This window comes from Mauremys reevesii, linkage group 5 (assembly GCF_016161935.1).
Source record: "Mauremys reevesii isolate NIE-2019 linkage group 5, ASM1616193v1, whole genome shotgun sequence".
NCBI classification, from domain to species: domain Eukaryota; kingdom Metazoa; phylum Chordata; order Testudines; family Geoemydidae; genus Mauremys; species Mauremys reevesii.
In genome coordinates this window covers 14,736,447-14,758,948 of record NC_052627.1, presented here as the reverse complement: position 1 = coordinate 14,758,948, position 22,502 = coordinate 14,736,447, and the positions used below count along the sequence as shown (strand labels likewise).

Here is a 22,502-nt window from a genome sequence, read left to right as displayed (position 1 = left end):
GAGGTTGGAGAAGAGGGAAACCCAGATGTGTGAGTTTATAGAAGGATGTTAGAAAGCAAAGGTGAAGCATATTCAGTGCACTTCCTATATAGCACAGGCAGAGACAGCCTTAGGCCCATACTACCCATGCCCGGCTCAGCCAGGCCCACTACACACATCACCAGCAGTAGTTCCGCAGGCCTGGTTCCAGGGGAAGACAGAGCTTAGCTGAACTCCACATATCTTATTTCACATAGGTGTCACCCAGGCAGCAGCCATCCTGCCTGGGGCTGCGATCTCCTCCCATCACACAAACCAGACAGGGTTGGGCTTGTACAGTAACTGGATGGAAGGCGAATCAGAAGCACTGTGGGGTTTGCAGGAGGTGGAAATCTTTCCTCTAAGTCAGTACTGAAGCCAGGGCCCTGTGCTGGTGTTAGTGGGCACTGGGCAGCTAGAGGGTGCTGAGATTTAGGTGGAGAGGAACACCAAATTCCACCTCAGGTCATTCCATTCTGCTGCCTAAGTTCCCGCCCCAGACAAGCTATCAGTCACTTGCTGTTCCATTGCTGGTTGCATGGTCCTGCCCTAGTAAACAGCTGCCATCTTCCACCCAGTGCAGATGGGGAGGGAAATAATGCTTCTATACACAGTCTGAAAGAGCACGTTGGGATTTTTCAGGAGGGTGGCAGATCTCCCATTAGCTTCCATCATGCAGGATCGAGCCCTAAATCTCTCCTCTCCCCGCCTCGGAGGACATGGAGTTATAAAAGGTAAGTGATTTGCCTTTGTGATTGTACTGGAGGATTTCTGCTCTACAATAGACTGGACTCAGGGACTCTTTGCTGCCACCAAATGGTGATTTACCCAAAGCTTTGGAGAATATGAAACTGAAGAGCTGCAGCAGCAAAATTTTTATAGCTCACTAATGCATTCAGACCAAGGATTCCAGGCTATTTTTTCTAATTATCAGGTTTTAGCTCATCCTTTAGGATTATTTTCTTCTTTTATAATCAGCACAGCTGAACCCCCCACAAGGTTTGGACAGTTCAAATGCATGTTCCACAGCATTAGGCCTGATCCAAAATCCCAAAGACAAACAGCCCTAAAATCTGAATTCAGATTATCTCAGCTCCAGCTCTAGTTTTTAATTAATGCATTGTTTTCCAGTGGCCTTCTCCGATACCTCATGCTCCCTGGACGAGCTCCCTGCAAGTGCAGAAGAGATTTAGAGATTGCCAGAGTCCTCCCTAAAAAACTGTCAGTTCTGCACAAACTCTTATTTTGGGTCTCACTGGGGTGTATTTTGTACAAACCTATTCTCCAACTCACTCTCCAAGATCAGCTTAAATCCGAAATCTGGTAAATGTTCAATACACTACAGAAGGGTTTAGTCACTAGGGTGCCCCCTCATGGCTGGGCATAGCATTGCAGCTCTTTCCTCTCAGCGCCCCTGGCCGACATTCACTCCATTCCTGCAGTGGTCTGCTTCTTCCCATGACCCAGCCCTCTGGACAGGTTATGTTTTATTTCCACCCCTTCCAGGGTAACAGGAAGTCCAACAACGACTCTAATGTCCTTACATATGGCCCTTAGCCCTAACTCTTGGCCCCATGGGCCTTACCCAGCATTTTAAAATCATCCTTATCCCGTTTTGTCTGAGGGCTTCACCTCACCTTCCTAGTGGCTGGTAGAGAAACCCAGGGCCTCCCACTACCCTGGACTGCAGTCCAAGCCAGGCTAAGCAGGTAAGGCCTGCTTCATCAGACACCTTGGTGCTGCCTCCCTGGACTACTTCCAATTAGCCTTTCTTTTGGGCTTTTCCACAGCTTGTTCCAGGGCGCTCTGCAATGAGCAGTGCCTCCCAGGGCTTCTCCCTGGAAGTCTGGGGCTTACTTTTGTGTCAGGGTCAAACACGGGAACTTGTTCCAGTCTTGTGTCTTCCAAGCGTCTCCTCTCCCTAAACTTCCTCCTCACCCTGCAGCAACCTTCCTGTTCTCCAGCGGTCTCTCCACCGCCAAGAGGCCGACTGCAGAGTTCTTCTATCGCCCTGCAGATCCCTTCTCCTCCAGACATCCTCTCTTTATAGCATCGCTCACCGACGCCCAGCTCCTCCCCAGTCTATGCCATCCTTCAGACACGACCAGGTGCATTAATTGAGCTCTCTAGTTCCAGTGAACTCTTTCCAAGCCAGTATGGAGTCAATACCCCATTGCATAGACAAGTGTGTCTGGTAGATCCTTCTGTGACTCCTGAGTCCAAGCCAGGACTTAGGCAGAGCCTGTGTAGTGACATCAGGCGGCACAGGCTGTGTTTAGTATTAGAGCTGGAAAGGGGTCCTGTCCGTGTCCAGTAAGCTGAATATAGAACGTCCGTGACGTCCATTACAGCTGAGTCCCGCCTTCTCTTTGCTCTGAGACACACCACTAAGTGTGTGACCTACTGCAGCAGTGACATGAGGCCAAATGACTGAACAGGAAGCAAAAAAGGGCTCAGACTAAGCTGTGTGGAAGTTTAATTTCGCAGCGAGAGGCTGTCTTCAATAACAAGGTACCTCTAAGTATGGCTACTGAGTTGGAGAGAAGCACCTGGAAGTCCCTCATCTCTCAATCTGGAGGAGCTTTTTTCTGGGGATTCATCTTAACAAATTTACCCTCAGGAAAGGCACATCTGTGATTTGTGTCTGGAGCGGAGGAGCTCTGGATTCACCTGTTTTTTTGTTAATAAGGGAAGTTGAGATATTCCTAATGGATCAGAGAGGGAAACATTTGTCATGACAAATTGCAGATGGCCTATCTGCACCATCAGGCAACCTGTCTCCAGGCTCAAAAGCTCCCGCTGCCTCTGTTTGTGGTGCATCGACACCCCAGCGAGCTAGCACTCGCGGCAGTCAGTCAGCAAGGAAGCACTGTGTCTGCAAGTGCTAATTCAGCGTAGTGGAAGCAAACAGAAGTCTTTTTGTGGAATGGGGGGATTGGCAGCCTAATGGAGGTGGCTGACAATAGAGGCCTTTTGGCTAAGCAATTCTGTTCCTTTGAGAGAAGGTAGGAGATCCTGTCCCCAGAGCTGGCATCAGAAATCGCTAGTAAGGCCCCACTCAGAGCCCTCAGAACGAGGGGAAAGTGCAGTGGGTACTCTTTCTGTGCTGCACCAAAATTATTTTTCCTCTGCCCTGTAAGTAAATGTCTATTTTATTCCCATTTTCTAGTGATCTGGGACATTCCTGGTCCTTACGGCTATGGCATGCCCTTTCATACAGGAATGTTGTGAAGCCTACTAGCATATTTCATTCTATTTTTTAGCTGTGTGTGGATTTAGTGCTGGTGAAAGGTGCCAGATGGATCACCCTACAAAATGTGGTCCTCTGCTCATCAACAGAAGAAGCACATCTTCCCTCTGTGTCTCGCCCATGTGTTTCAACACAGACCTGAAGAAAACCCCTCTAGGGGGAATAAGGGTGGTTCCTTCTCTGTGCCCAATCTGTTCTTGGCCTCTTTGCTGAGAGTGAAAGGAAGAGTACCAATTAGCTACATTTTTTAATTTATGGGGACACCCATCCACTTAAATCTGGACTGAAATCACTGCATGAAATATAACACATTTAAGAGCCTAGCTACACAATCAATAGGATTATTCCCCTTTCCAATGAGTAAAATGAAGAATATATGAAGGAACAATAGAAACTCTCCAGCCAGGCAATACTGTATATTCTCTGTTGCCTTCCTTATACCACGGGCCCATCCAAAGCAGGTCCCTGAATGTCTATTTACAATACTTCAATCCTGCAAAGTTTTACACCTATGATTAACTTTACACACTGTGACTAGTCCCATTGAAGTCAATGAAGTGAGGATCTGTGGGTCCTGAACTCAGGCCTGCGGGCCGCTGCTGCCTCCATACCACCATCAACAGTTCTATTAGTGCAGTGGTTCCCGAACCAGGGCTGTCGCTTGTTCACGGTAAGCCCCTGGCAGGCCGGGCCGGTGTGTTTACCTTCCACGTCCGCAGGTTGGGTCGATCGCAGCTCCCACTGGCCGCAGTTCGCCGCTCCAGGCCAATGAGGGCTGCGGGAAGCGGCAGCCAGCACGTCCCTCAGCCCACGCCGCTTCCTGCAGCTCCCATTGGCCGAGAGCGGCAAACCGCGGCCACTGGGAGCTGTGATTGGCCGAACCTGCGGATGCAGCAGGTAAACAAACCGTCCAAGCCCGCCAGGGGCTTTCCCTGAACAAGCGGCGCCCCTAGATTGGGAACCACTGTACTAGTGATTGGAGAACTGGGAGCCCTAGGGCCTTACGCTCTGCTAAAGGTACGGACCACTGGACCTAGCTGGAGGAACCTGGTACACTATTTAAGCCAGAAAGAGACAGAGGAAGTTGTCCATGCAAATGAATGTATTCCTGGTGGGCTGCTACATGGGAGCCTGCCTTCTTGTCTGAGTTCTGCCTTCCTGAATCATCCCCGGTTCCTGCCTTCCTGACCTGCTCTGGTTCTGGCTGTCCTGCCTTGTTCTTAATCCCTGCCCTTGTTCTCTGCCTCTGCCTTTTGACTTAACTTAGCTCCTACTCCGACCAGGGCGTGCACAGGAATTTCATCCACAAGTACTTGGCTGCGGTGGGGTCACAGAGCTCCTCCGGTTCCCGGACCTCAGAGAGCTCCTTCGGCCCTGTGGCTGTGGCCTGGGCACAGAACTCCTCTAGCTCTGGGGCCAGAGGAGCTCATTCTCCCTCCCTGCCGCAACCCCAGGGCCAGAGGAGTTCTGTGCCCCGCTGATTACTGGGGTGGTCTGTGCCTGCTTGCACCTCCTTGTGCACGCCCCTGACTCCGACCACTAGGTCTGACCACCCAAACCCCAGTCATGGCAAATGAGGCTACTCACAACACATAAAGCTAAGCATTTGCACAGGCCTTTGCACGACTGAAGCCTTATATTGCTGTCATATTATGACTATATTTTAAAAAATGACACAAAAGCAAGGTACATATAATCCACTTTAAAAACCAGACAAATGTGGGCCCAGCCCTGCAACACTGGTACACTCACATGACACAACTACACATGAGTAGTCTCACTGAAAACTCTAGGGTTACTCAAAAACATGAAGTTACCCACATGCATGTTAAAAATGCAAACAAAAGAAATAGTATTTTTCAATTCACCTCATACAACAGGGGTGGGCAAACTACAGCCCAGGGCGGCCGCGTCCAGTCCTTCAGATATTTTAATCCGGCCCTCAAGCTCCTGCCGGAGAGCGGGGTTGGGGGCTTGCTGCACACAGCTCCTGGAAACAGCAGCACATCCCCCGTCCAGCTCCTACGTGTAGGGGGGGGCTCCACACGCTGTCCCCACCAAGCGCTGCTCCCACAGCTCCCATTGGCCAGCAAATGTGGCCAATGGGAGCTGCAGGGGCAGTGCCTGCAGACGGGGCAGTGAGCAGAGCCACCTGGCTGTACCCCCGCATAGGAGCCGAAGGGGGGACATACTGCTGCTTCCGGGAGCTGCTTGAGGTAAGTGCCGCCCAGAGCCTGCACCCTTGACCCTCTCACATGCCCCAACCCCCTGCCCCAGCCCTCCGAACTCCTCGATCCCACCTTCCTGCATCCCAGAGCCCTCACCCCCCTGCCCACATCCCAATCCCATGCCCCAGCCTGGAGCCCCCTCCCGCACCCTGAACTTCTAATTTCTGACCTCCCAGCCAGAGCCCTCACTCCCTCTCCGCACCCCAACTCCCAATTTTGTGAGCATTCATGGCCTGCCATACAATTTCCATACCCAGATGTGGCCTTCGGGCCAAAAAGTTTGCCCACCCCTGTCATACAAGTACTGTAGTGCATTCTCTTTGCTGTGTAAGTGCAGCTTACAAATGTAGATTTCTTTTTGTTACATAACTGAACTCAAAAACAAAACAATGTAAAACTTTAGAGCATACAAGTCCACTCAGTCCTACTTCTTGTTCAGCCACTCGCTAAGGCAAACAAGTTTGTTTACATTTACAGGAGATAATGCTGCCTGCTTTTTGTTTACAATGGCACCAGAAAGGGAGAACAGGCGTTTGCATGGCACTTTTGTAGCCAGCATTGCAAGGTCTTTATGTGCCAGATATGCTAAACATTCGTATGCCCCTTCATGCTTCGGCCACCATTCCAGAGGACATGCTTCCATGCTAATGATGCTCATTGAAAAAATAAAGCATTAATTAAATTTGTGACTAAACTCCTTGGGGGGAGAATTGTATGTCTCCTACTCTGTTTTACACTCATTCTGCCATATATGTCATCTAAATGAGCTGATGAGAGAATCAATTTGCTAACTAAGTGGTTAAAGTTTTCTGCATTGGTAAAGGTGTTTCAAGCATCTGCAGATCTGTATATCTGGACATACACTAACATGTTTTCCCCTGTTAAAAGTTAACATACAGAAAGATGGGAAAATCTATATTTGTGTTAATTCATTTGAAAGATGGATAATTTCAATGCAGCTTCTTTCCAAAGACCAGTCCTCTACACAAGGCATAATATTCTTCTTGGCTAGCAGCGGGACAACAGCCAAAGCTTTGGAGCAAGGTTGAGAAACCAATGAGACTTAGTCTCCCTTTTGTGTTGTTTTTGAGATAAAGAGCAGCTTTGTCAATCAAAACTGTATGTGAGGGGTTCTGAAGTAGAAGAGTGGTCTTGACATGCCCCCCGAAGCAGTTAATATTTCTTGTTTGTGTGGGTTTTGAGAATGATTCTGTCAATCAACCTCTGTATTTGGATCTATTCATCATTTCTTCCCAGCTATTCAAAGACATAAAAACTCTTGAGGTGAAGGGGCAAAAGAGCTTGGTAGGGAGAGAAAAAAGGCTCTCTACAGCAAGGCAAACTTCATGCTGAACTTTCTAAGTGGAGTGAACTTTGCAAGGTCTCAGGCCTCATAATCCAATGTAAATCTCAAGGAAAATGTATACTATTCACCACTGGCAAAGATTCCTTGTTACTTATCCTTGTTCACTACTCAGATGTGTTTTCTGGCATAAAATTACTTCACAAAAGATTATTATTAGGACCCTGTCTGTTTAAATAGTGTTTAAAAATATTTGCTATAGTGTAAAAGGATTATAAATAAAAAGCAGCCAAAAATAGTACCTCCAGTACAAACCTTGCTGTATTAGGGTGTGAGGGTGGTTTGAATTCAAATCCTCCAGTATGACCCCAGCCTCCAAATATTGCTTTGGTGCCTGTTCCTATGTTCTGGGTCATATTTCAAATCCTGTTAATAAAGCTGTTGCAAGAGGACTGAAAGTTGCATGAGACTTGCTCATGGTGGAAATCTCACTCAATCAGTGGTTCTTGATTTCTGCCATTTGGGGCTAAAAATTCTCACGAGAAGAGCAAACAGGATCTCACTGGGTTGAATGTGACCTTGATTTGCCCTGACTTGGTCTCCAGACCAAACCAATACATTAAACCCAATCCAGATCCACTCTACTTTCTTAGTCCCACTCTAGCTGTGAGATCAATATTGCAAGAGTAAAAGCACCTGAATATTTCTGTGTGGCAAAGACAGTCAAGCTGGGTGTGGGGAACAGCCTTACTCATTTCCCCTTGGCTTGCTGCAGGAATTTTTAACGGAATGTAATTTAATAACGTCGTTTGGTGCATCCTAGAGCCGTGCGTGATCTATTTCTGCCATCTCCTTGGTACACACAGACCTTTAGAAACGTAAGGTGATGTAGGCCTCTGAAATGCCCATTTGTTTTACACTCAGTGTTCATGTAATTAACAAGAGGGCTGTTTCTCTTGCTAGGGATTAAGGCATCTGAGACGTTCTTTCTTGGCTAGTAGTTATATGGGAACATTTTTCACATGCTGTGCGGTAGCTCATCCATTCCCTTAGCTCAAAAGCATAGGTCACCGACAGGGTCTTTGTGCCAGAAACACGAGACAAACCCCAAGGTTTACCTCCCAGCAGGGTTGTAGGAAGCAATAAAAGTTTAATAATAATAGGGATAGCCTGGGAGAGAGCATGGGAAATAATCTTGAATACTAGCAAGAGCTTTAGCCCATGTTAAGGGCCTGATCCAACTCCTGTTGAAGCTGACAGATGTCTTTCCATGGACTTTAATGGAAACTAGATTGGGCCCTTAGCCATGAGGGTCCTGTGCCTATGCTGCTTCTAACACTTTCGTTTAAGAAGCCTCTCTGTCCACACTTGAGTGAGCTCATGGTGCATTTAGCGACACATAATGAGAATCGTTCTATCAGCCTTGACAGACCCAAACCCAAAAGGACATTCTGGACCTCAGCTGGCCAGCTGACAGACTCTTCCAAGTCTTCGCCTTTGATCCAGCTCCAAATTCTGTAACATTTTGATCAAAGGACTCCCAGAGTCAGCATTCTCCCATTAGGTCAGTTCCAGGAGTCTATCAGTCTTTCCCACTCTGACATCCAGATGGCTTCTAAGTGAAATTAAATGGTCTCAAGCACCGAGAGGCAAAGATTCTTTGCTAAGCCTGGCATTTTATTTTTAAACTCTCATGACTCTCTACAAAAGATTATTTTAAAACTGTTTGTTAACCTTTCTGTAGGTCTTGATTTGCTAAAGCGAAGGAATCACTTCTATTAAAGGGGCTGAAGTTGGCACATTCAAGAATCATTCATCTTGGCAGAGGGTTAGACTAGATGACCCTTGTGATCCCTTTTAACCCTATGGTTCTATGATTCTAAGATGGACATACTGTCCTTGGCATGAGAGCTAGAGATACCAGGACACTGACTATACTTTTACTCTCTAAATGTTTGTGTTTTCTCATTCTTCTACCATTTGTTTGGATTTTATTTATTTTTATGCCCAACCACAGAATAACTTTCCTCCATGTTACTGGACATAGTACTTTTAAATTTTTTCCCTATCTTTCAGTACGCACCAGTGAGTGAGACATTGAGTCCTAGATTAATAGACTTTATGCCAGTGAAGGGACTGTCATGATCATCTAGTTTGACGTCCTGCATAGCATAGGCCGTGATGGCTACACAGTAATATATTTTGGTGCTGTGTGTAACACAGCAAGTCTTCAGAAATGGAGTCTTGTGTGAGGAAGCAGAAGGATAGAACAGTAAGGGCAACAAGTGGAGAAAAATAATTCAGTATTTATTTGGGCTGTCAAGTGATTAAAAAAATTAATCACAATTAATCGCGCAATTAAAATTAATCATGATTAATCATGCAATTAATTGCTCTGATAAACAATAATAGAATACAATTTATTGTAATATTTTTGATGTTTTCTACATTTTAAAATATATTATTTTAATTACAACACAGAATACAAAATGTACGGTACTCACTTTACATTTATTTTTTATTATAAATATTTTCACCGTAAAAAGCCAAAAGAAATACTATTTTTCAATTCCCCAATTACAAGTACTGTAATGCAGTCTCTTTATCGTGAAAGCTGAACTTACAAATGTAGAAATATGTACAAAAAATAACTGCATTCAAAAATAAAACAATGTAAAACTTTAGAGCCTACAAGTCCACTCAGTCCTACTTCAACCAATCGCTCAGACAAATAAGTTTGTTTACATTTGCAGGAGATAAGGCTGCTGACTTCTTGTTTGCAATGTCACCTGAAAGTGAGAACAGGTGTTTGCATAGCACTGTTGTAGCCAGCGTCGCATGATATTTACATGCCAGATACGCTAAATGTCCCTTCATGCTCCAGAGGACATGCGTCCATGCCAATGACGGGCGATCAATCACAATTAATTTTTTTATTCGCGATTAATTTTTTTTAGTTAACTGGGATTAATCAACAGCCCTAATTACAAGATACCCAACAGCTGTCTACAAATTACTGGGCTGCAGATGGATGCCCACTAACTGACTGAGTTAGTTTCAAAGGCCCAGATCTTCAAAGATATTGATCTCAGTGGAAGTTAGAGCCTAAATAGCTTTGAGGATCTAGGCCAAGGTGTTTAGTTAAAGTATTTTCCTGTGTCTGTAGGACATGTGGAGGGGCTTGGGGGATGGGGTCTTAGCCCCATTGTTTTCTCTTAAAAGATTTGGACCTGATCCTAAATTCCTTGCACATTGAAAATTCCCATTGCCTTTGGGCCAACGCTTGGCACACACCATGCCGGCGTAAAGAACTGCCTTTCCATGGTGTGCAGTACTGAGAGGCAGAGAGCTTGTATTTATAGTTCTGGACCTTTCTTAAGCACACCAATCTACCTTCCCCTCAGTCACAGTTTCAAAGGCTCTCTTAGGTGAGATCACCAACTGAGTGATACCTACAGGACCAAAACAATTATGAGTTACTGATGACTACAAATAGAACATGTCTTATGTCATCCATGACTGTTTAACTGGTAGTAGATTGAGTAATGAGAGAGACTATAGAATAACCAAGGGGCGTACAATAGGCTTTCACACAGAAGTTAGAGGACCTTGACTTTGCAGATATCAACTTACTATCCTATACCCACATAGATATGCAAGCCAAAACAAATGATTTCCAGGCCAATACATAATTAGTAGGGTTGAATATCAACACCGAGAAAACACAAACCAGGAGAAGCAACACACAACAGGAAATGCCAATAACACTTTCTGGGACTGACACGGAAGGGGTCCAATGTTTCACTTCTTTTGGCAGCACTGTAAGTACAACAGGTAGAACAAAGACCTGAAAACCAGTTATAAAGTCATAGAGTTTAAGGGCACAAGGGACCATCAGATCATCTAGTCTGTCTTCTTGTATATCACAGGCCACCAACACCCCACACTAAACCCAGCAACCAAAATAAGACCAAGGTATTACAGCCCACAGGAGACAAGACTACTATGTGCCACAGGCAGAGAATAGGAAAGATCAAAGTGTACCAGTGCCCGAGGCCTCCAAAATGGCAGGAAATGATTAACTGAGACATATCCAGATAATCCAGGCAGGTGACCCACACCCACATACTGCAGAGGAAGGTGAAAAGCCCCCAAGGTCACTGCCAATCTGATCTGGGGGAAAAATTCCTTCCTGACCACCTCACCTATGGCCATCAGTTAGGACCCTCAATATGTGAGCAAGAACCAGCCAGCCAAGCACCTGAGAGAGATAATGCTTGGTGCTACCTCAGAGTCCTGGCCCTCCCCATCCAACGTCCCATCTACAGCCATGGCCATCCCGGATGCTTCAGGAGAAGGAGATGTTAATAAAAGAAAAACAGGGGGGTGGGAAGTCCTGAACATAAGACATAAACTGGGAGTGACATTGTGACTCTAAAGCCAAATCGGGAGAAACAGAAATCTTGCCCTCCAAACTAAACTTTGAATATTTAACACTATTGCAAAGCCAGTCTTACTATAGGGTGCTGAAACTTGGAGACTTATTAAGATCTTACTATCTAAACTTCAAGTTTTCATGATCAGCTGCCTTGGACAAATCCACAATATCAGATGGCCAGAAAAAAATCACAAATAAAGAACTCTGCAGGAGGACAAAAGAGAAACCAATAGGACAGGAAATTATAGAACAAAATTGGAGATGGCCAGGACACACATAGAGGAAAGATCCAAAACCACAACAAGACAGGCATTGGACTGAAACCCCTCCCGAGCAACAGGCAACAAGGTAGATCAAGGATAACATGGAAATGCACAACAGGAGCAGCATAGAAAGCTATCAACATGACCTGCTAAAACCTGCAGCAGGAGACTGGCAAAAAATAGACTGCATGGAATAGACAGGCATGAGAAATAGAGACAAGTATCACATGTGAGCGGACTTGCCAACTATCAAATATTCCATGACCTTTTAATTGTGTTACATGGAGATAACAGGACATATAATAATAGATGGTAAAATCATGCTGCAAACTTTCAGAGACTTCAGTTACATGGTCACTGAAGTCCAGATTCTCATTTACACTTTGCACCACTCTGGCAGTGTCAAGGGACCTTAATGTGGGTGTAAATGTACCTTACTTGCCAGAGCAGTGTAAACAGGCCACAGCGTAAATGAGAATCAGGCCTTAACTCTGAATTACCACTCATTTAAATTCTTAACCTGCATCCATGCCCCACTTTTCTCTAGTTTTTACAGATCAGCAATACTGCTGTTAGACTAAATTCTGCTCATCTTGTCACCGTACTTACATGAGTGGTCCCATTCATTCCAATGGGACTTCTTCAGTGAGTAAGTCAGGTAGTCAAGATTTGACCTAGACAATGTTTTCATTTATTATTACCAACAGTTCCCAATAGCTCTACAGTATAATCTTGATCGGTCAAGGAATAAAGAATTATGTATTATCTAGGTCAAAAAGCTTTCTAGGTAACTAACCTGAATTCACTATCTGCTATTCAGAGTGAATTATGAACACAGATATGTTACATAGCTATAATGTATTCGTCTATATAACCAGATTGGTCTTCAGCTGAAACTGGAAGCAAACAAAACAAAACCCATGCTTGGCACAATTTCCAGAGAGTAAAACTCATATGGAAGCTGGCAAGCTAGCATCTATGCCACTGATGCATGAACAGATGCACAAAAATTAGTGACAGCGCAAGCGAGGCTGTAGCTACAAGTTAAAAAAACAAAATACAAATTTTTGCAGTGTTGTTTTAGGGAAGGAAGGCACAAGTCATACAGCTGCCAGTGGCCTCATGCACACTCCAGGCATGTTTGACATTCAGGGGGCCGGTTGCTGAGGAAACCAAATCCCACAGACTCATTAATGCTCCACAGCAAGAGCCATCTCTGTCTCATTTAAGAAAAGTTATTGAACTTTGTATGTTGTGGGAAGATATTTCAGGATTAAAAGCAAAACCTGCTTTCACCACAACAGTAAAAACATTCTCATGCACAAAGCTGAAAATCTGACACTGCAATATTAGTCCCTAATGTGCAAAAAGTGAAATATAACGTATTGACTCAGTGATGTGATGTTTTGCTTTATGTGTCTGTCCCAAGTTGTCTCTATTTAATGATTGCTCTACAGGAAAGGGGGGGAATGTTCATTTAAAGCTAAGAACCAGTTCAAGTTGGGAACGTTTATGTGAAAGTCCCAATCCCACAATCCTTGCTCATGTGACTAAAGGGGAAATGAATTGATGGGAACTCATTGATTTCAATGGAGCGACTCATCTGAGTAAGGATCACTCATGTGAGTGAGGGCTGCAGGATCACGCCTAAATGGAATAGATCCAGAGTACCAGAGTTTTCTTTTAGCTGCCATTGGTTTTGATCCTCTGAGTTTCTAGAGCCCACAAGTCCCATCCTATATAAAGAAATTAGATTAAATAATTATACATGTGCATACAAACTCAAACACACACCCAAAAGGTCCATTTTTTACATTATGTATATACACATACATGCTATTGCCAACAGCCTAGCAGAGATTTGAGAACCACAAAATGTACATTTTTCTAAAGCATTTAAGTCCCATTTTCAAAAGTGACTTAGGCACTTGTGAGTCTCTCTCATTGAGAGTGAATAGGACTTAGGCCCTCAGGGACAGATTTTTAAAGGTATTTAGGCACATAAAGATTCAGATAGGTGCCTAAGGGGATTTTTACTTTTGAATATCTCATGAGACACCCATTTAAATCTTTAGGTGTCTAAATACTTTAAAAATCTGGCCCTTATGAGCCAAACCCTATTGACTATTGACTTTATTTAGGCTCCTAAGTGCTCAAGTCCCTTTTGAAAATGGGACCTAAGTACTTTTGAAAAGGTGAGAGACAGGTATTCAGCCTGTAACATGAGCTAGGCAGGGGGGAGGGGAGGTCGACACCTCTGCCCGGGAAGCTAGACAAAGGAAAGGAGCTGAGTGGAGGGGGTTGGGTCAGTTTTCGGTTTGGGAGCTGGGTGGTGGGTTTTCAGGGGATCCTAGGCTGGGCTCCAAGCACCCTGAACCCCCCAGAAAGGCCAGATTGAGGGGTCCTGGCTCTGGCCACGAGCTCTGCTGTATCCTATGTTCCTGTTGTCCAATAAACCTTCTGTTTTACTGGCTGGCTGAGAGTCACTGTGAGTCCCAGGAAGAGGGGTGCAGGGCCGGACTCCCCCACACTCCGTGACAACTGGTGGCAAAGGTGGGATCTACTGCACCCCGTGTACGGCGCTTCCTGCAGTAAGTGACTGGGGAGCAGTAAAACGAAGGGGCGATTGCAGGGGTGATTGACCCCTGGGAGAGTGTGACCAGAGAGGACTGTGCAGTAACAGGGTCCCCTGGGGGATCTCAGCGAGCGGTCCCAGGGGCGGAGGAGTCTGCAGCTTGACCCTGGCAGAGAGGTGGTGACCTCAAGGACTGGCACACTAGGGGTCCCCCTGGAACCCGTGGGGAGCGGCGAGCACTCCGGCCTGCGAGTGGCCAGCAGGAAGATGTATGCCAAGCAGCGTAAGTGTGAACTGGTGGAGCTGTGCAAGCGGAGGGGGCTGCGCAGTGGGAAGCTCACCAAGGCCCAGCTGATTGCCCAGCTGGAGGACGAAGATCGCGTGAATGAACCGATCCCTGTCTCTGAGGGAAGCAGCCTGGCAGATGCAGCGCAGGCACCAGTGTCTGTCCCAGCTGGGAGTGGTCAGCTGGCTGCTGAGGGCTTCCCGAGACCCCTCAGTCCTATGCCTAGGAGGAGGGTGAGGAGGAGCCCAGCGACTACCGAGGGCACCGTGACCCCCCCGGCCAGCAGGGGATCCTCCTGGCGAAGCTCACCCCCCAGCAGGGGATCGTCCCGGCGACGCTCATCCGTGGAGCGCATGCAGCTGGAATTGGAGAGAGAGCTGAAACTGAGAGAGCTGAAGGATTGTGAGAGACAGAGGAAACATGACCGGAAGGAAAAAGAGTGACAGAGGGAGCGTGACCGGAAGGAGAAAGAGCGACAGCGTCAACATGAACTGGACTTGGCGAGGCTGGGGGACAGCAGGCTCCGGCCAGCGGGGAGTGAGGGGGGGCCCAGGACTGCGCGGAGCTTTGATAAGTGCATCCTGGCCCAGCGTAAGGAGGGGGAGGACATGGATGACTTCCTGGGTGCCTTTGAGACAGCCTGCGAGCTGCACCAGGTAGATCCTGCGGACAGGCTCCGGGTTCTCACCCCCTTACTGGACCCCAAAGCCGTGGCATTGTACAGCCAGCTGGGAGAGGAGGAGAAAGGGGACTACAAACTATCCAAGCAGGCCCTGCTGCATGAGTTTGGGCTGACTCCTGAGATGTACCAGGAGAGGTTCCGGAGTCAGGATAAAACCCCTGAGGTCTCATATCTGCAACTAGCCGTCCGCATGGAGGGATACGCCAGCAAGTGGGCAGATGGGGCCCAGACACCGGGGGACGTGATTAAACTGCTGGTACTGGAGCAGCTGTATGAGCGGTGCCCATCCGACCTGAGGCTGTGGTTGATGGACCAAAAGCCAGAGAACCCGCGACATGCAGGGCGGCTGGCTGATGACTTTGTGAAGAGCCGGTCGGGGGGTGGCAGGGAGGAGCCCCAAAGGAACAGGCCCGCCGCGACGCAGAGAGAGAGTCAACCTGGGACCTCCCAAAGGGGGAATAGGGAGAACCCCCTCCCAAGGGGAACGGCCAGCGCCAGGGACAACCGCCCGATTCGAGGGGACCAACGGGACATGAGCTGCTATCACTGTGGCCAGAGGGGCCACATACGGTCCCAGTGCCCCAGGCTCAAGGACAAACTGAGCAGACCGACCCCACACCAGGTTAACTTGGTAGAGACCCAGCTGGATGAGGGGCAGCGTTCGCAGGAAAGGGGGGCTGGCCACGTACCACCGGCGAAGGAGGGAGGGGGGCCCCAGGTCAGCTCATCTGAGGGGCTGGATGCTCCAGGCTCCGAGTTTTGGGTTTACAGGGTGGGCACGGGGCTACCCCTCCGGAAAGAGTGCCTTGTTTCCCTGGAGGTAGATGGGAGGAAGGTCACTGGGTACTGGGACACGGGCGCAGAAGTGACACTGGCCCGGCCCGGGGTGGTGGCCCCAGATCGGATGGTGCCCAACACCTTCCTGACCCTGAGGGGTGTGAGCGGGACCCAATTCAAGGTGCCTGTGGCGAGGGTGCACCTGAAGTGGGGGGCCAAGGAGGGCCCCAAGGATGTGGGGGTACACCCCCATTTGCCCACAGAGGTGTTAATGGGGGGGACCTCGAGGCCTGGCCAGGCAAGGCCCGGGGTGCCCTGGTCGTGACCAGTAGTCAGAGTCGGCGCAGGGCACTGCACCCTGACAACGGGGAAGGTACTCGGCCCGAGGCACAGGACCCTAACCTGGTGGGGAGGGAATGCCCAGGGACACGGCCCAGAGAGGCTGCTACCTCAGACCTAGCTGGTGAGAGAGAACAGGTCCCCATCCCTGTTCCAGCTGCTGAGTTCCAGGCCGAGTTGCAGAAAGACCCCTCCTTGCGGAAGCTCAGGGACCGGGCTGACCTCAGTGGGGTACAGACCATGAGGAGAGGTTGCAAGGAGAGGTTCCTGTGGGAGAAGGGGTTCCTGTACCGAGAATGGGCTCCCCCCAGGGAAGTGGAGTCATGGGGGATCAGGAGGCAGCTGGTGGTTCCCCAGAAGTTTCGCCACAAGCTCCTGTACCTGGCCCATGACATCCCCCTCGCAGGGCACCAGGGAATCTGACCTACCAGGCAGAGGCTGCTACAGAACTTTTACTGGCCTGGGGTCTTTACCCATGTCCGACAGTACTGCCAATCCTGTGACCCCTGCCAGAGGGTGGGGAAGGCCCGGGACAAGGGGAAAGCAGCTTTGAGGCCTTTGCCCATCATAGAAGAACCTTTCCAGAAGGTGGCCATGGACATAGTGGGACCTCTCAGCAAGGCGACCCGGTCAGGGAAGAAATACATCCTGGTGGTGGTAGATTTCGCCACTCGCTACCCCGAGGCGGTGGCCTTGTCCTCTACCGACGCAGACACCGTGGCAGATGCGCTGCTGACCATTTTCAGCCGGGTGGGGTTCCCCAAGGAAGTCTTAACGGACCAGGGGTCCAACTTCATGTCGGACCTGCACCAGTTCCTGTGGGAGAAATGTGGGGTCCGGCACAACTGGGCCTCAGCGTATCATCCCCAGACCAACGGGCTGGTGGAGAGGTTCAACAGGACGCTAAAGATGATGATAAAAACATTTATGCACCAGCACCCACAGGACTGGGACAAGTATTTACCTCACCTGCTGTTCGCGTACAGGGAGGTACCCCAGGAATCTACTGGGTTCTCGCCTTTCGAACTGTTATATGGAAGGCGGGTAAGGGGGCCCCTGGACCTGCTGAGAGACAAATGGGAGGGGAAGGACAATCCCGATGGAGAGTCGGTGGTGGAGTATGTCCTGACCTTCCGGGAAAGACTTGCCGAGCTCATGGGCCTCGCCAGGGAGAATCTGGCCCGAGCCCAGAGGAAGCAGAAGGTCTGGTACGACCGTACGGCGCGGGCCCGCGCCTTCGCCACAGGGGATCAAGTGATGGTTGAGGAAAAACCGTGAGGAAAAACAAACTCCAGGCCGCCTGGGAAGGGCCCTTCAAGGTTATCAAGCAACTAAATGAGGTAAACTATGTGGTGGAGCTGTCGAACCGGGCGCACCACCGCTGGGTGTACCATGTGAATATGATGAAGCCATACTATGACAGGGGGAATATGGTGTTGGCCGTGTGTGGACATTGGGAGGAGCCGGGAGATGACCCTTTAGTGGATCTATTCCCAGGGACAAAGGCTGGTTCCCCCCTGGAGGCGATTCCCCTTTCTGATCAGCTGACCCCGGCCCAGCAGACTGAGATCAGAGGGGTGCTGCATCTGTACCGACACCTGTTTTCCAACCAGCCTGGACGCACTAATTTGACTGTCCACCGGGTGGAGACCGGGTCACATCCCCCTATACGATGCTCCCCTTTTCGGGTCACCGGGAAAACTGCCCAGGACCTAGAAAGAGAGGTCAGGGACATGCTGGCCTTGGGGGTGATCCAGCCGTCCACCAGCCCCTGGGCCTCCCCAGTGGTGCTGGTCCCCAAGAAGGATGGGTCGATCCGGTTCTGTGTGGACTATCGAAAGCTCAATGCCATCACCGTATCTGATGCCTACCCCATGCCCAGGCCTGACGAGCTCCTGGACAAGCTGGGAGGCGCTCGGTATCTCACCACCATGGATCTTACAAAGGGCTACTGGCAAGTGCCGCTGGACGCAGATGCCAGGCTGAAATCGGCCTTTATTACCCCTCTGGGGCTCTATGAGTTTCTGACCCTGCCTTTTGGCCTCAAGGGAGCGCCGGCCACCTTCCAGCGTCTGGTGGATTAGCTACTGAGGGGGATGGAGAGTTTTGCTGTGGCGTATATTGATGACATCTGCGTCTTCAGCCAGACCTGGGAGGACCACATGTCCCAGGTTAGACAAGTGCTGGGCCGACTCCGAGAGGCTGGGTTAACCGTAAAGGCTGAGAAATGCAAGGTGGGGATGGCGGAAGTATCTTACCTGGGCCATCGGGTGGGGAGCGGCTGCCTAAAGCCGGAACCAGCCAAGGTGGAGGTGATCAGAGACTGGCCTGCTCCCCAGACCAAAAAGCAGGTCCAGACCTTTATTGGGATGGCGGGGTACTATCGAAGGTTCGTGCCCCACTTTAGCGCCATAGCCGCCCCCATCACTGAGCTGTGCAAGAAGAGGAAGCCAGACAAGGTGGTCTGGACCAAGCAGTGCCAGCAGGCTCTCCAGGCGCTGAAGGAGGCTCTGCTCAGAGGCCCAGTTCTGGCAAATCCAGATTTTGACACGCCCTTTATGGTGTTCACCGACGCCTCAGACACGGGTCTGGGGCGGTGTTGATGCAGGAGGATGAAAAGGGGGAGAGACACCCCATCGTGTACCTGAGCAAGAAGTTGCTACCCCGGGAGCAGAACTACGTGGCCATCGAGAAGGAATGCCTGGCCATGGTGTGGACCCTTAAGAAACTGGAGCCATATCTCTTTGGGCACCACTTCACCGTGTACACCGACCACTCTCCCCTGACCTGGCTGCACCAGATGAAAGGAGCCAACGCCAAGCTCCTGAGGTGGAGCCTGCTCCTGCAGGACTATGACATGGACGTGGTCCATGTAAAGGGAAGTGCCAACCTGATAGCGGACGCACTGTCCCGGAGAGGGGGCCCCGAACTTCCCCGGGTCACTGGGCAGAGTGACCCCGCTCAGTTCAGTCTCGAAGGGGGGAGAGGTGTGGTGGAGTAGGGGCTGTCGGAGATAGGTGAGAGACAGGTATTCACCCTGTAACATGAGCTAGGCAGGGGGGAGGGGAGGTTGACACCTCTGCCCGGGAAGCTAGACAAAGGAAAGGAGCTGAGTGGAGGGGGTTGGGTCAGTTTTCGGTTTGGGAGTTGGGTGGTGGGATTTCAGGGGATCCTAGGCTGGGATCCAAGCACCCTGAACCCCCAGAAGGTCCAGATTGAGGGGTCCTGGCTCTGGCCACGAGCTCTGCTGCAGCCTGTGTTCCTGTTGTCCAATAAACCTTCTGTTTTACTGGCTGGCTGAGAGTCACTGTGAGTCCCAGGAAGAGGGGTGCAGGACCGGACTCCCCCACACTCCGTGACAGTTACCTGTAGGTTAATATTGCATTCCTGAACAATAGTAATTTAATTCCAGAAGTACCACATTTCATAGGTATTTAGTAAATAGGAGAATGCTGGGGTGGATTTTTTAAAATTGCTATGTATATGCATACTTTCTGTGTGTGTGTGTGAATAGTCAGATACGTGCATGCATATGTATATTTATATACACATACATACCCAGAACTATTTACTACACTTTTCTATTTTTTCCCCTTCAGTTCTGATTAGCTGAAACAATATCATGTGACCTAAAATGTTTTCTCGCTAGTCAATTGACAAAAGCAGGTAACGGCTCACTGAACATGCTCAGATGCACCAGGATTTCATGGTACAAGATGGCTGGTGCAGCACACAAAAGGAAGATTCACCCACTGGCATTTAAAAAGAAACTATGATGAAATGAATAGAGCCTCTTTCTGAAAGCAATAGTTTCTGTCTTTTGGACAGGAAAGTTACTTTGATAGCTTAACAATGCCCTTAGACTTCAGGCATTACAATCAACAAAAGGATGTCCTGGACACCTAAGGATTTCAATAGAAGCTAGAGGTGCTCAGCACTTGCCAGGATCAGTCCAAACCCAGGAACAATTCCACCATGTAGGAGGCAATATTTTACAACTATTGCCCTGGAAACCAGGCATTTCTGCTAACTTCTTTGCATCCTGATTTAAAACAAACAAAAGTACCTTGGAGATGATTAATGGTTCCCCATGCTCCAGTCCGCCTTTCAGAGTGAATCCCCATGGAGCTCCTCCTTGAAGCAACACCTCCAGATAAATGTATCTTTCTTTATAGGTTATGCTGGATTCTGAAGAGGCTATGCCAGTGGCAGTATTGTCTAGCATCCTCATCTTTATTATCACATACTCATTCAGCCACAAATCCCACTGAAGCAATCACGGAAGAACAAGTTGAACTGCCCCCAAGTCCACTACGAGTCATCCTTAAGCATGTGAAACCCTGGGCTGTTTGGGGAGAGGCTTCTGACACAGCAAGTTTCTCTTCTGAGTTGAAGTCCAGGGTCCTGTGTTGAAAAGTCTTCATGCCAGCATTTCAGCATGTTGTTTTTCCTTCAGAACTCACTGAGTCCTTGCAGGCATTTCAGAATTGTGTCTTTCCCATCCCAAGTATTCCTTGGCAGGATACCTTTCTGAAAATTATTCTTCCTGCCCTTACTATTTCAAACCTGTGTGTTTTACGTAAATTGGACAAAAGAAAAAAAACTATGTAGGTTTATAACCACTGGCCAGTAAATTGCCAAAATCCGAACGAATGCTTCATTTGTGATTGATTATCGGTCTTTTCTTCCTTTCTGTGTGTGATTTACCATTATAATGGCCTTTTTGCCTCAGTCCATTGCACTAAAAGAATGAAAGCGTCTTCTCCCTCTCGCTCCCTCTCTCCTGCTCACTTCAGAATTTTCTGACTTGTCAAAAAGAAAAAAACGGAGGGGGGGAAAAGCCCAGACTGAAAAAAGCATTTCCGTGTGGTTTTAAACTTGAAATAACTTCCCACGTCTCGAATTAAAAAGAACTAGAGTCTACAGGGCAAACAGGAAAGGCAGGTGAAATTAATCCCTTGAAAAAATGTTAAGATGATAGCTGAATTCTTTTCACTTTCCGGGCTTTCCCAGATGATCTGCCAGAGTTGCTGCAGCTACTGCTGTTCAGAGGGAGAACGGGGAAGTGAAAGTAAGCTGGATTAAGGATTTCTGCACAGCAAGCATGGAGCTATGGAATGCAGGGTGCAGGACCTGGTGCTCCCATTTCCATTGGCAACAGGTTTGTATAATTTTTGGTGGTGCCTAGAATGGGTCCAAATTGTCCACCCCTGCCTTGTAAGCCAATATATATTTTTTAAAATAATGTAAAAATGGACTGGAAACAGTAAGCATGTACAATCTCCCTATGGCTTGTCATGCAGGAGGGGGACAGTCTGACCCAGAGTGATTTCCGATGTATTTACATATTAGTAGCTTCTCTGTGACAAGACCTCAGCTGTGAATTCGCTGGGAGCTAGTGATTGGATATTACATCATCAACATGCACAGCCCACCAAGCTGAAAATGGCTCCAGACAATCAGGACCAAATTCTCACTTAGTTCCACCAGCTGCAAACCCTGTGTAACCTCACTGAAGTCATGGCGAGAGCTACTGTTAAACAGGTAGAAAAGTGAGAGAAGATAAAATAGTTACCTGCAGTTGGTTTGTTGCCTTTGGAGCGGCCAGAATCACATCAACATTTGGATCTTGCTCCCTTGTTATTGCAGCTGTGTATAATTTAAGCTGTAAATTTTCACTCTAAAAGAATGACAGTTCTTGGGATATTAGAGAGACAAGGTGGGTGAGGTAATATCTTTTACTGGACCAACTTCTGTTGGTGAGAGAGACACGCTCAGGAAGAAATGCTCTGTGTAAGCTCGAAAGCTGTTCTCTCTCACCTTCGGAAAGTATTACCTCACCCACTTTGTCTCTCTAATATCCAGGGACCAACATGGCTACGACAACACTGCATACAATTCTTGGGATATTCAGAAATACCTAGCAACCCAGAGATCTGATTTCCACCACAATGTGTAGGTGTGGGCAAACATGCTATAAACAGCGAGTTAGCTCCACTTTTTATATAATCCTGCTCAAAGAAAGATAAAATGTTACTTTACACATTGAAAATGATCATTTCAGTTAAAATGAATGGGCCAGATCTTCAGCGGGTGTAAATCTGGAATAGCTGTATTGAAGTCAGTGGAGTGATAAGGATTTATACCCGCTGGGGATCCAGCCCACAATTTCCACATGACTTTGTCTTTTTAAAGTTTGCAAAACCACACCACCAGGGAACCACATCAGGCCCATGATCCATGACCATGTCAATCTGAACAAGAACACCCTGGCTCCATTTTGGCAGCTTGATTCGGGATGGCAGAAAGTGTTTATGCTAATCACTAGACTATTGTCTAGTAT

At 48.2% G+C, this 22,502-nt stretch overlaps 1 protein-coding gene across 1 annotated transcript in view; it reads left to right on the top strand.

Annotated features, from left to right (window-relative positions):
- The first annotated feature begins 674 nt into the window (after nt 1-674).
- CCDC158 (coiled-coil domain containing 158) overlaps nt 675-22,502 on the top strand; it is an 86,186-nt gene continuing 64,358 nt past the window's right edge. Inside the window, exon 1 of the mRNA XM_039541599.1 lies at nt 675-752. The gene's annotated coding sequence lies outside the window, so the exon portion shown is untranslated. The remainder of the gene's footprint in view (nt 753-22,502) is intronic.